Source organism: Paroedura picta, chromosome 4, assembly GCF_049243985.1.
Source record: "Paroedura picta isolate Pp20150507F chromosome 4, Ppicta_v3.0, whole genome shotgun sequence".
In the NCBI taxonomy this organism is placed as follows: Eukaryota; Metazoa; Chordata; class Lepidosauria; order Squamata; family Gekkonidae; genus Paroedura; species Paroedura picta.
Window position 1 is genome coordinate 49,875,214 of NC_135372.1, and position 12,595 is coordinate 49,887,808.

The window sequence follows — 12,595 nt, forward strand, 5'->3', positions numbered from 1 at the left end:
ATTTAGCAATTATTTCTTTCATTTCCCTCTTCAGAAGGAGACTAGTTTGTATCCTTGTTCTAACCCAACCATTTTACTCTCCTCTCATTTCCCCTACCCCTACTCCTGGTGGTAAGAAATCTTCGGAATCTTTATTTTAGTTTCTTATTTGAAGCCTCTAAAGCTAAAGTTGCACCTTCATCCTCAATTCTCAATATCATCCGTCTCATCTATTAATGTTTATTCTGACTTCTTTAACCTTTTGAACCTATCCTCCATTCTTGTCTCAAAGTCAAACATATATTAGCACAAGTTTCTGCGTCTGTGATTCTCAATATTAAATTTTCAATTGCTTTCTAAAGTCAGTTTAAGAAGATGGTATAAACTGATATTTTGATTCTGAATATGTTGGGGAAACATTATAGAAGTAATCAGTTTGAAGGCTTTAAATTTTTTGTTGGGGTTAATGGAACAATAGAATCCAGACTTTGTTGGGTTTTTGAGTGACATTTTAGAATGTTTCAAGGGAGTATCTCCAAAATCACACACTGTTTGCAGGCTCTCCAAGCCAATGTAACTTCAGTGAATTCATCTGCCATTAATGGCAATTTTTCGTTTCATTCGCTAGAGATTTCATACTGTTTTTTTTATAATGCCACTATTGCGCTTTGGAGTACAAACTTCAGCAGCTTGTAATGCTTACCTTCAGTGCATGAGGGTAAACATTACCAGTATGAATTTTTCTCTAGATTCTCCATCTCTGGCTCTGAATGACAAAACTCCCTTCCATCTTTCCCTCTCTCCTTTATGGTGGCTTTTCTGGCTGATGGCACTGATGGTAAAGCCAACTCATGGAAAGAAACTATCTCCATTACAGATACCCAAAGTGCGTATTATTTGGCAAATAACTTAGGATTCAGGGTATATCAGAAAAATATTCATGGTAAAAATATACAATGGAAAATTTGGAGGAGAGTTTTAAGGGACAAAATTGTTTCATGTCTAGTTTGTATGGGCCTCGGCAGTTCTCTGAATCCAGAAATCCAGCCTTGATTCATGAATAAAAGTTGTTTGGGTATCCTATCCTAACAAAATCTTTTTCATGATTATGCATCTATGCCAACTATTGAAGGATACAGTCATTTTAACAATGGGAAGGAATGGTTCCCGCTGCTCAGATCCAGTTTTTAAGGATAGGAGCCAGAAAATGGCATATGATGTTAATCTTTATATTATCGGAGTGGTCAGACACGAGTGTGAAACATTTCGTCATTAACACAGGAATTACCATAGGGTTGCATAATTCATTTTTTCATATTTGCATTTCATCATTTTCCAAACACATCTTGGGAATTTTGGTGTTGATGTTGTGAACAATTTGAATTCCCCCATTCTCTCTTTCCTAAATAAGAGAAAAGCCTAAGCCATTTTGAACTTCCCTGTGCATTAACCCAGTCTGTTGTTATTGGAAAGCATGAACTTGAATGCCTCTTGAAACATTAAAAATTTACAAGGCGCATCACATGCATTAGGTCAAGAAATTGCCATCATTTGTTAGATAATGGGTAGGGGAGGCTGTATGTGGCTGTTTTATTCTCAGTGCTTGTAACGGGGTGGGGCTAGTAAAGGATCTTACGCTTAGCAATGCTCTGAAGCAGAATTCCTAAATATCAATCACAAATAATTGGCCCTAGATGATACACGGATCATGTGACATATGAGTGTTAACTTCTCAAGCCCACAAGGTTACTGAAAGAACTGCTGTGTTGCTTAATCAAACTCCTGGTAACATACACACTTCTGGGGGATTTTAGAATGCAGCTGTCTGGACAATAATAAACAAGTGCCGTTTTCACTTTGCAAGGTGAACGGAAGGACTGGTAAGATGCCGACTCCTCCGCCCAAGCAGGGCCCCTCTTTTGTGTGCCTGAAGTTCCTAGGTATCTGGGGCAAGCCCTACAAAGACAACCTTTTCTGTTGATTTGCTGTTTTTTTCAGTGTCCCCGTCACAACCATTGCAATGTATGCTAACCTCGTTTAACTCTGGTATTCACATTCCTTACAATCCTCTCTTCTCTTTAATTCCTTTTATTTGGGACAATGTGATTGTAAATATGATGTTAGTAACATGTAATGTAATTTTGAATCTAACTCTCAGGTCTCAGGACAAGATAGTTGCCAGCACAGCTTGTCCCTTGCAGGGATGCTTCCACGCTTGGGTTGAGATGGAGGGGCCAGCAGCTAGTCTCTGTTAATTATTTCTTTTGACAACTGGGAAAGTGTCTGCTATTAATTACTGACATAGGCAGTTTTATTTCTCCAGTGTTTTTGTGAACTACAACTGAACTCAAAAGGACTGATTAGCTGTTTTAGCAAAGAATTATCATGTGGCTTCATATGGCTTAATTTGGATATTATGACACAGTTTACTAATTTGCCATACTATGCTTTTAACCTATATCTACACAGTTATGATGGTTGTTCATTAGTCTGAGGAAGAGTGCATGCACTCGAAGCTCACGCCTTTAATAAATTTATGTTGTTCTTAGGTGCTATTGGACTCTTATTTTAATGTCCATTAGAGTTATTCCCAAGACTTACCATTGGTTTAAGATGGTATAAGTCTCACCAAGGTGGCAGTTTGGAGAAGATAAAAATATAAATCCTTTACTCCTGGCCAGTTCGGAGCAATATATATTAAACAATTCGCTTGCAGGCAAAAATATTGTACTTGGCCCAAAACAACCAACTTGTGCTTGTGCTGTTCCTCCCATGCAGGATGCCCTGCTGGGCATGACCCATTTATTTTATCTGCGTATTAAAATATGTATATCCCACCTTTCCAATGGTTCAAGGTAGCTCACAGTACATCATTAAAACATAAAAACAAATCCTACCCCTGATCCTAATAAAATCTTTTAAAGCCCAACAAAATGCCTACGACCTATACTCTGTTGAGATTTAACACAGCGTTATTTTAAAATATATTTAATTTTTTATTATATTTATATACCGTACTCTCTTGTGGCTCAGGACAGTTTACATTGAAACTTTCATAATGTAGTACAGTATAACATTTTGATTTGAATATATAGACAGTGCCTCCTCAAAGTTTCCAAGGACAAGTGCTCTCCCTCTGGCAGGCTATTCTATAAAGGAGAACAACCACCAAAAAAAGTAAGGACCCTTAAAGATGCCAGGTGGGCCAACTTTATTGAGGGAACAACCAGAAGGTGGCATGCTGAAGGACCCAAGAGCCAGAGCAACAACCTCCCCAACAGAAAAGAGGAAGAACCTCAGAGTTCAATAGAGTTACTTGACAGCCAAAAAAGTGAGGTAACCAATGAAATCAAGGCCATATTGGAACTCAAGTAGTTCCACAGGGCCTGCAAAACAGAGCACTTCTGTCAGCTTTTGGTTTAGGCCAGCAACAGCCCCCCACCCTCAACCCACCCCTGCCAAGAAACTCTAATGCTCCATATGTCCTTAAGTTTATGATTGCTATTTGACTGTTACAATTCTTTTTTGTTGTTGTTGTTGCAAATGCCTCAATTTACAATGCCCCTAAGTTTATGATCACTATTGACTGTTGTGATTCTTTCTTATTGTTGGCTTCAGTGTACTTTCTTGTTCCTACTGTTCTATGTACACCCGCTGGAGACATCAGAGTGAGTGAATGAATGCAGCCTGACTTACATATGGCTGGAGATTTCTTCCAGGCCAGACTGACCAGGGATTCAGTTTTTTTTTTTTCGGGGGGGGGGCATCATCTGGGCATATGTGTGGGCAGGTAGTTGTGAATTTCCTGTGTTCTGAAGGGGATTGGACTAGATGACCCTGGAGGTTCCTTCCAACTCTGTGATTCTGTGATGCTGATGGCTGCAGTTTTACCTGTTTGGCTGTTTGCTGTGTTCATACGGAGAATGTACTTGCAGAGAAAGAACTCTTCTGCTTTAGTCTGTGAGAAGTTTTTCTTCTTTCCTTTGTGGGTTTCCTTAATCTGCAGTAAAAGCCATCCAACTTGAAAATAAATGTCCGTCTCAAAATATAAAGGGAATTACAGTTAACCGAAACCCATAATTGAATCCTAAGCCAACTTTCACTTTGGGTTTTCAAGAGCTCTCAATGAAAATTAGAGTGTCAGTAGAATGGAGTCAATGATATGCTTATTTCCTGTATTTCTTTCCCTTACACAACATTAGTGTTATATTCCTCTTTGTTTAGAAATTCTAAGGATAGCTGGACTGATTTTTGATGACCGAAGTTTGAGTGTAGCTGCTGAGATAGAATTTTAAAAGGCGTCTTGAAACACAGGCTCTTTCCATTCACATATAATGACTGAATTGCCCTTGGTGGAAGCTCTCATCCTGAAAAAACAAAACAAAACGAAACATTTTCAAGAGTCTGATTGTGTTTCCAGTTCTTCCCACTGCTATTTTACAATACATTTTGGGCATGCAGTTTTGTTTCCAAGGGGCATTGCTTGGTTTGAACTATAATGGGTGTGTTTCCATCAACAAAAATTAGTCCTACTGAGTGAATTAGAGCTGTTTAGTGTATTTCTTTAAAGAATTTTAAAAACAAATATTTCCCCTTCATTTTAATTTATTAAAAACAAAATATATGCCTAAGCTATAGGGGATATAAAGATGCTTTGCAATTACTGATTCACAGAACCTCTGTAGCATTGCAATGTTCCATCTAGTGGCAGGACTCCAACATGGCTTCTTATTAGTACAGGCAATTAGTAGTACGCCTACCCATAAATGCTAATCAATATATTGTTTCCTGTGAAAACCAGGGCTTACATAAGCTTCACAGTGTGCTACTGCTAATGGACTCCCTATCAAATATTTACCCTTAACTGTTTTGTTTCAAAGAGTGCAGACCTCTTTTCTTTCTTCTATATAGATGTCGGTAACAGTAGAACCAGAGGTTAGCTACTGAACTTAATGGATGGAGCATCCTGATATGATTGCAATGATGCACCTGATATGATTGCAGTGATGCATAGGAGGAAAACTCAGTGGCATACATCCAACCATGCAGCTCCTCTAAAGGAACAGTGTAATTTTTTGTGGAATGGGGGGGAGGCAGTAATTTCTGCAGATTCTGCCCTCCCACTACACAGTTCCCCTGTGCTGTTCTTCAGGGTCTGTTGATCCCCAAGGGTCAAAATTTCAGGGCTGGGGGTGAGGATGAGCAAATGTTTCTAAATTTATTTTTGTAATATAGTCAAAATTTTGCCAATGGTTTTGTAGACTTGTTTGCACTTTGTATGTTTGCCAAACCATTTTCATACACAATGCATGCGGAAGTTCTACAATGTATGTACTTTTTGTACATATAATGCTGACTTGTAGATGTGTCGGTAATATTGAAAGTATATATATACATTTTATGGGGAAGATTTGGTTTGAGAAAATGGAAAATGAGGCAGAAGTCATTTTGCATAAGAGATCAGAAAAATCACAACAGGGTTTTTCAGACTGAAACAGTAGAGATGTGTGAGGTTTGATAGCTTGTAGGGCCGCTAAATGTCTGGTATCCTTTAAATCATGGCTTATGAGACAGTTTTGGGTTGGTAATTCATTGAAAGATCACCTGGCTGCTAAGGGTGCTTATAAGCAAATTGTGAAAGAAAAGAAAGCTACTGCCAAAATGAGATCCTGGCAGATGCTAATCAAGGCTGCTTGGAACAATGAGTTCACTAGATTCTGGTCATTCCCCTCCCCCCCTTCTTCTTTAAAAACTAGAAATAGTATCTTGCATATTATTCCTGCTCAGACTTTGGTATCGTGTTTTTCATCATTGTATTCTAAGTTGAATCCTGATGACAATCTAGATGCCACAGTGTCTCTTGATCTTCCAGAATGGCAGCTAGGCCTGTGTTCAGAGATAGCAAACTCCATACTCAAAAGGCCACAGACCCTGATGGTATCTCAGCAGAATTTATTATTAACAACATGCCTCCTTTGGCTAATTATTTTACTAGACTGAACTCTGCAGGTGTGATTCCTCCTGAATGACATATTTATTATATTTGTACCCTACCCTTTCCCAGAGCTTCAGGGTGGCTTGCAAAATAATTAAATACAGAAGAATTAAAATTAATGAGCGGCGGGGACTCACCCGAGCCGCTTTGGCAGGCATAGGGCGGGCAGAAGACTCGGCGGCTCTGGTGGCTCCTAAAGCGGTCGGGCTGTTGAATTGCTCCTTTTAAAACTGCTCCCTTATATCCATAGTAGCCTGAAGTAAAGGATTATGCATTTGAGAGAGCGTTCCTCAAGGGGAAGGATACTTCTTCCATTGTACTAGGAGCTCATTGGTAGGCTGTGGTCCGCAGCAATGTCATTTGACCAACACATGCAGCTGGCAGAGCCTCATGGGAAAGGGTGGAAGGAGGAGGATAGAAGTTACTCTCAGGGATGATTGGGTAGTTGGGAGAGCGGGGAAAGGGACAGCCCAAGTTTTCCCTTCCTGACATCCGTGCTGCAACTTGCTGCTTGTTGTCTCCCATGATAAGAAAGGAGCTGTGGATTTATCCACAGTTCCTTTATCGTGGGGCAACCGGCCGACAGAGTCATGCCAACCCCGGGAAAGCCCCGGGAGTGAGGTGACGTCATCAGGAAGCCTGGATGAACCCTGCGAACAAAGAGAGGGTGATCCAAGGAAAATGACTCGTGCGTAAATGGTCTGGGTTGTTGTGGTGACAAAATGGGAGTCGAGATGACAGCAGAACAAAATATCCTTGAACTGCTTGGAGGAAGAGCAAGATAAAGTTTGATAACTGGGGGACACAAGTGTATATTCAGAAGATATGGTATGGCACGTGGATGAACTCTTCATCAGAATGTATAAAATTAAGGCTTTTTGAACCCTGCTTTATAAATTCTCCTTCAAAAGGATTGAATGTATAATATAACAGAGAGGATTAGGCAAAACGAGGTTATTAGTTTCAAAATGGGAGAGTTCAGTTGGTTTCCTCGTGCTCTTTGGTTCTTGAAATGAGGATGCTGAATATATGTGGCATGAGCTCTCGATGCAGTAATGCTTCCAAAAGATTTAGTGGAACTAGAGCAAAAGCTTATAAAACACGGCAGGCTGCCCAAGGAATTATACACGCACCTGTATTGGAGAATGTCTAATACATTCCTGTTTCTGATCTCAGGAGGTAGGGAAAAGAGACTGCATGAAGGGTAAAATTCAAAAAGGATGTAAACTTCTGTCTTTGATTCAAGTGGGAAAGCCGTGTTGGTCTGAAGCAGCAGGTTTGTTGTTCTATCTTTGAGTCATTCAGAAGGAGTGTGTTTTAACAAAATCCTCCATGATTGGAGGGCAGTGTAGCTGAGAGAACTTCTCTCCTTATATGAACTTTACAGAAATTTGGGTTATCCAATAGGACCTTGCTCCAGTTACCATTTCTGTTTCAGGCAACAACCCCACTTGTGGAATTCACCCTCCTGATACCTGAATTGCTGGGCCCTTTGTGATCTTGAGGTAACAAGTTCAGAACGTATGATTTTACTGAGCACTAGGAGTCCATTTTTAAATATTTTCAACTATATTGTATTTATAGATACAATCAGCACTGAGCCATGTGTTTGTGAAGTTCAGCTTTCAATGTGAAACTCGCTGTTTCAGGAGGCAAAAATTGTGTGCCGGAAAAATTCTGTGCTCCATTCATGGTCAAAGGATGACATCGAAATGCTAATATTGCCAGATGTTTTACAGCCCAAACTGCCCTAAAATCTTTGCTACTGACTCCTGATAGCATTCAAATATATTTCCAACAAGAATACCATTGAAACTACTGTAAATTGTCCACTAAAGATACTAATTGCTCAGCTTTTTCAAAAGAGAGAAAATGGGGTATTACATGGAACTGTAATAAAGAAGAGGCTGTTCCCTTGAATTAAACAAGACTTACCATTTTAAACAAGGGCATGTTAAATAAAGGCCTTTGATTTCTTTAGAGCTTGATTTATCAGCATTTACTACATATGACATTCCATAAGCACCACATGGTTCTAAAGCAGGTTATAAATTTACATATTCATAAAATAAAGATTTTCTAATCAATTTTGTATTTATTTCTCATCAGTGTACACTGTCACAAAGCATTTAGTTTCATTGTATAAGAAACCTATTCTCAGTTATCTTACAAGCATAAAAAGAAATATCTAGAAAAGTTTTTATTGATTCTCAATTCCAACATTTAATGTCATTTCCAGTCCTGTCTGTTGTGTAAACTGTAATAAAACTGAGGCAGTATAACATGGCACTTAGCAGAAATATTTTTGACTAGAGCTGACATAACTAGTGTAGGATCAGAACTATGCATATAATGCTCGCTGCTAGGAAAAGTGGCTAGATCCTGAAACAAAAAATGGTGGCACTTTGGGGGAATTTGGGCAGATATCAGAATACATTTGTGGATGGATTTTACCATTTGTGTAAATTGACCTCATTCAAATATTTTGTATAGTTATCCATCAATTGGGATCCCCTATCCCCAGCTTAGTCAAGCAGAGAGATTTAAAAAAAAGCAAAAGATGGCCATCGGTAGGATGGTGCAACTGTATAATTGCAACTTGGACTAAATATAGGAGTAAATTGCTGCCCAGGTTTTCAGTATTGACATCCCTAGTAAGAGAGCTTGTCTGGTAAAAGATAAATTGTCTGAGATGGAGAACTGCAGGTGGGTTCCTGATTTAGTAAAGGATAAAAAGAAGGTAGATATGTAGTTGAGAAGAGTGATGATAAAATTCCAGTAGTTCATTATTTAGTGGTGAAAAGTTTGCTTGTGTAAAAAACTTGTGCCCTTTGAGACAATTATCTACATACTAGTAGCAAAGTCAGCCAAATCTTATGATACTTGAATCTGGGGCCTGGAGATGTGAATAGGCAGGACAGATCTTACTTGTTATTGTTGTTATGTGCGAAGTCGTGTCCGACCCATCGCGACCCCATGGACAATGATCCTCCAGGCCTTCCTGTCCTCTACCATTCCCCGGAGTCCATTTAAGTTTGCAACAGATCTTACTACAAACCTGAAAAAGACCCTAGGTTTGCATAAAAATGTGAAATCTTTAAATCCCCCCCAAAAAACAGACCGTTTCTGCACTGGGAACTTCGCTGCCCTGGTTCCCATTCAGAAGCACAAAACCAGGATGGACAAAGTAAACAGAGCCAAATGCTCCCCTATGCAGAAAGAGGGGGTAACCTGTACCAACTCAAACTCCAGCCTGCAGCCTGGCATGGAGCCTCTGGTGTGTAGATAGTCACACATACCACAAAGGGTTTGCAACACCCTCCCCCCCAAAATTATAAAAGAGTGCCTGTAGCTTGAAAAACTGAATTGTTTCATTCCAAGGCTTGGTTCTGCTACTAAAAGGCAAGTAGAGAGGGCAGGGCCCTTTTCAGGTCTATTTCAGCATTTGAGGGAGGATGCATTGGGGCTAGGCCTGACTAGCATGGCCAGCTCCAGATTGGGAAGTTCTTGGAGATTTTGTGGTAGAGTCTGAGGAGGGCAGGATGTTGGGAGGGGAAACTGGATATAATGCCATGGAGACCACTCTCTGGAATTGCAATTTTCTCCAGGGGGACACTACCCCTCAAATTGGACAGTGGTGGGGCCAAGAAGTGCCCCGCCACCCTGCCTGCTTGACACTCCTTCTGGATCTTCCCAGCCAGGATGTCAGGCATGTCCCTGGCTGATCTTAAGTTCCCGCAATGCATAGCCACACATTCCCAGGTGAATGGGTTACAGAAACCCACTGAAAAGCCCTATCTCCCTGTTCGTGCAGAGAAAACTTACCCATATTGGCATTAGTCCTAAGCCCTGCAAGTCATTTTAAGGACACTCAATCAGCTTTTGTTGCCGAGGAAGGTCCACCTGCTCCCAGTCCCCCATCCTTCCAGGCAGGGAACCAGGCCCCACAAAAGGGCTACTGAGACACACCAGCCTTGCTGTATGTTTGCCCAGCATGGCTGCCTGCACAAACCTTGAAAACGTGATTATAGAGGCATTGAGGCTGGTTACACAATTTTCTGTTATAGTCCTAGCAGGGGGTACCCGTTCCCCACCACAGAACTGTGGACCTGTGTTCATGCTCCTTCATGTACCTGATGCTGGGACCCACCATGAATCCCTGTTTTTTTAAAGTCCCAGGGGGGCAAGGCAATGTATGTGGCTAATTCCCTAATCTCTTGATCGTGTTCTAGGGCAGCCTCTTCCCCAGCACATTCCTTTGCTTCTAAAACGTGAGACAAATGTCTGGCCATATGCCAACAACGTTCAGGATACGCCACCACTATCAATGCAAGGTACTCGATGTAGCCACACAACCATTTGTTAAAGCTTTTTCTTTTTATCTTTACGCTTGCCTGTGTACCCTCCTTTGTGCGGAGTCCTGACAAATATGTACAGGTCCATGTAATACCCATCAAGGGCGCGTTCCCTGAGCCTGCATGACAGGTGTGTAGCCTGTGCGGTATCCGTGTCTGCATATTGCCCGGTGGCTCATGGGCAGACCCAGACAGACAGAAGGGCCAATACTGGTAAACTGGCTATTGGGTGAGAAGGAGATAGGAGATAGGATTACCCACTCCTGCCTGGGGATTGAGGGAGAGAATTAGAGGGTGGAACGTAGAGGGGGGGAGGGGTTGGTAAATTGGCTACTGGGTGAGAAGGAGATAGGATTACCAACTCCTGGCTGGGAGTTGAGAGAGAATTGGGGGGGGGGGGTGAGGAGGGGAAAGGCATATAATGCAGTGGCATGGCATCATGTCAGGGTTTTCCACAGAAGTGGACTCTATGGCATTACACAGCACACCCCTACCAATGGGCCAGGCTTCACAACAGAGCCATGATGCTTCCCCTCCCAAATCTTTTTTTTAAACTAAGAAGTCCAAATGTCAAGAAGGTAAAAATAAGATTTTGGGTTATCTTGAGAGTGAGAGAAAACAATTTTATCTGATATAATACTTTGCTCTAGTTTCTTACCTTGAGCTGCTGGGGGGTATGGATGAAACAGGAGTTTGTTGTTTTTTGTCTTAATACACTGCATTTACCGAATGCTACTGCTGTGATTCTGTCAACCTTTTGCTTTGGGAAGAATAAGAGATGGGAATGAAAGTTTTATGTGACCTGGGCTACCCTTGCTGGTCAGTGCTCTCAGAGGGAATGCTGTTAGGTGAGGTCTAGAATCCAGGCCAGCTGTTCCTCTTCTGTATGATGGAAAATTCAGTGGACAGAAGTAGAATGGTTATACTCTCTCAGCTCCATGTTCTGAGTTATCGAGAGCGGTTGGAAAGGACAAAGACCAACATTCAAAATGCACATACCTGAAAGAATAGACAGGTTTTTTTAAGAACCAGAATCTGCTAGAAACTTATACTTCAATTTTTTTGACTAGGAGCTTGCACAAAGTGCAGCCATTGTAGTTAAAAGAGTGCCGTGATGCACAAATATCTCCCTTACCCTTGCTTCACTGGCCTTTGGATCGAGCTCCAGGCTTGTTTAAATCCTTTGAGAACTGGAGGGCCGACGTCATCTCTCCATGCAAAATTAAAATATGAAGTGGCATTTCAGATGTGATTCCCCTGTTAACATGCTGGGAAAGGCTGTCAGAATGGTTACAAAAAGTCCTATAATTATTTGCAGGCTAAGAAGGGAGCACTGTTCTGTCTTGTGAGTTATGGAGGTGTAAGTTTTGGTGGGCGATATTCTTTTATATATAGTTAAACCTATTTGTTTGAAAGCAAGTTAACCCCTTCCGGCAACTATTGTTTGCTTAGGATTCATATCCTGTTTATCGCTGTTGCTATAAATGAAGGCTCTTTCTCTCCCATTGTTGTTCAGATTTCACATTCAATACAGCCAGGAGTGAGCATTTGAATCTGCACAGTGACATGTTCTTACACTGGATAATGAGGAAAGATTGAAGCCCTTTTTCAGTCATAAGATTTCGGATTCTCGATCTGTGTGGTCCAGGAGCGTAAAGTACCATTGATTGTCCCATAATATGTAGTCATCAAGTTGTCATCATGCCTCTTCTGTTGGTTTATTTTTTTTTTTAAGAGAAGGAAATCTTCTAACAGTATTAACTTCAAGAATTTGGATATTATCTCCCATTTCCATGTAGCACTTATAATCAAGGACTCCATTCAATAGGGCTAATATTGTAGAGAGTTTGGACGAAAACTTTGGGGTAGTAATTGTTGTTGTTGTTATGTGCGAAGTCGTGTCCGACCCATCGCGACCCCATGGACAATGATCCTCCAGGCCTTCCTGTCCTCTACCATTCCCTGGAGTCCTTTTAAGTTTGCACCTACTGCTTCAGTGACTCCATCCATCCACCTCATTCTCTGTCGTCCCCTTCTTCTTTTGCCCTCGATCACTCCCAGCATTAGGCTCTTCTCCAGGGAGTCCTTCCTTCTCATGAGGTGGCCAAAGTATTTGAGTTTCATCTTCAGGATCTGGCCTTCTAAAGAGCAGTCAGGGCTGATCTCCTCTAGGACTGACCGGTTTGTTCGCCTTGCAGTCCAAGGGACTCGCAAGAGTCTTCTCCAGCACCAGAGTTCAAAAGCCTCAATTCTTTGACGCTCGGCC

The 12,595-nt window shown here is 41.2% G+C and overlaps 1 protein-coding gene across 6 annotated transcripts in view; it reads left to right on the top strand.

Annotated features, from left to right (window-relative positions):
* The window catches only part of LOC143835330 (uncharacterized), a 337,087-nt gene that overhangs the window by 110,783 nt on the left and 213,709 nt on the right, over positions 1-12,595 (top strand). For 2 of the 6 annotated variants that reach the window (XR_013230097.1, XR_013230098.1), the window contains exon 2: positions 7,413-7,479. The exons of the other annotated variants lie outside the window; for them this stretch is intronic. The gene's annotated coding sequence lies outside the window, so the exon portion shown is untranslated. The remainder of the gene's footprint in view (positions 1-7,412; positions 7,480-12,595) is intronic. 6 annotated transcript variants of the gene reach the window in all.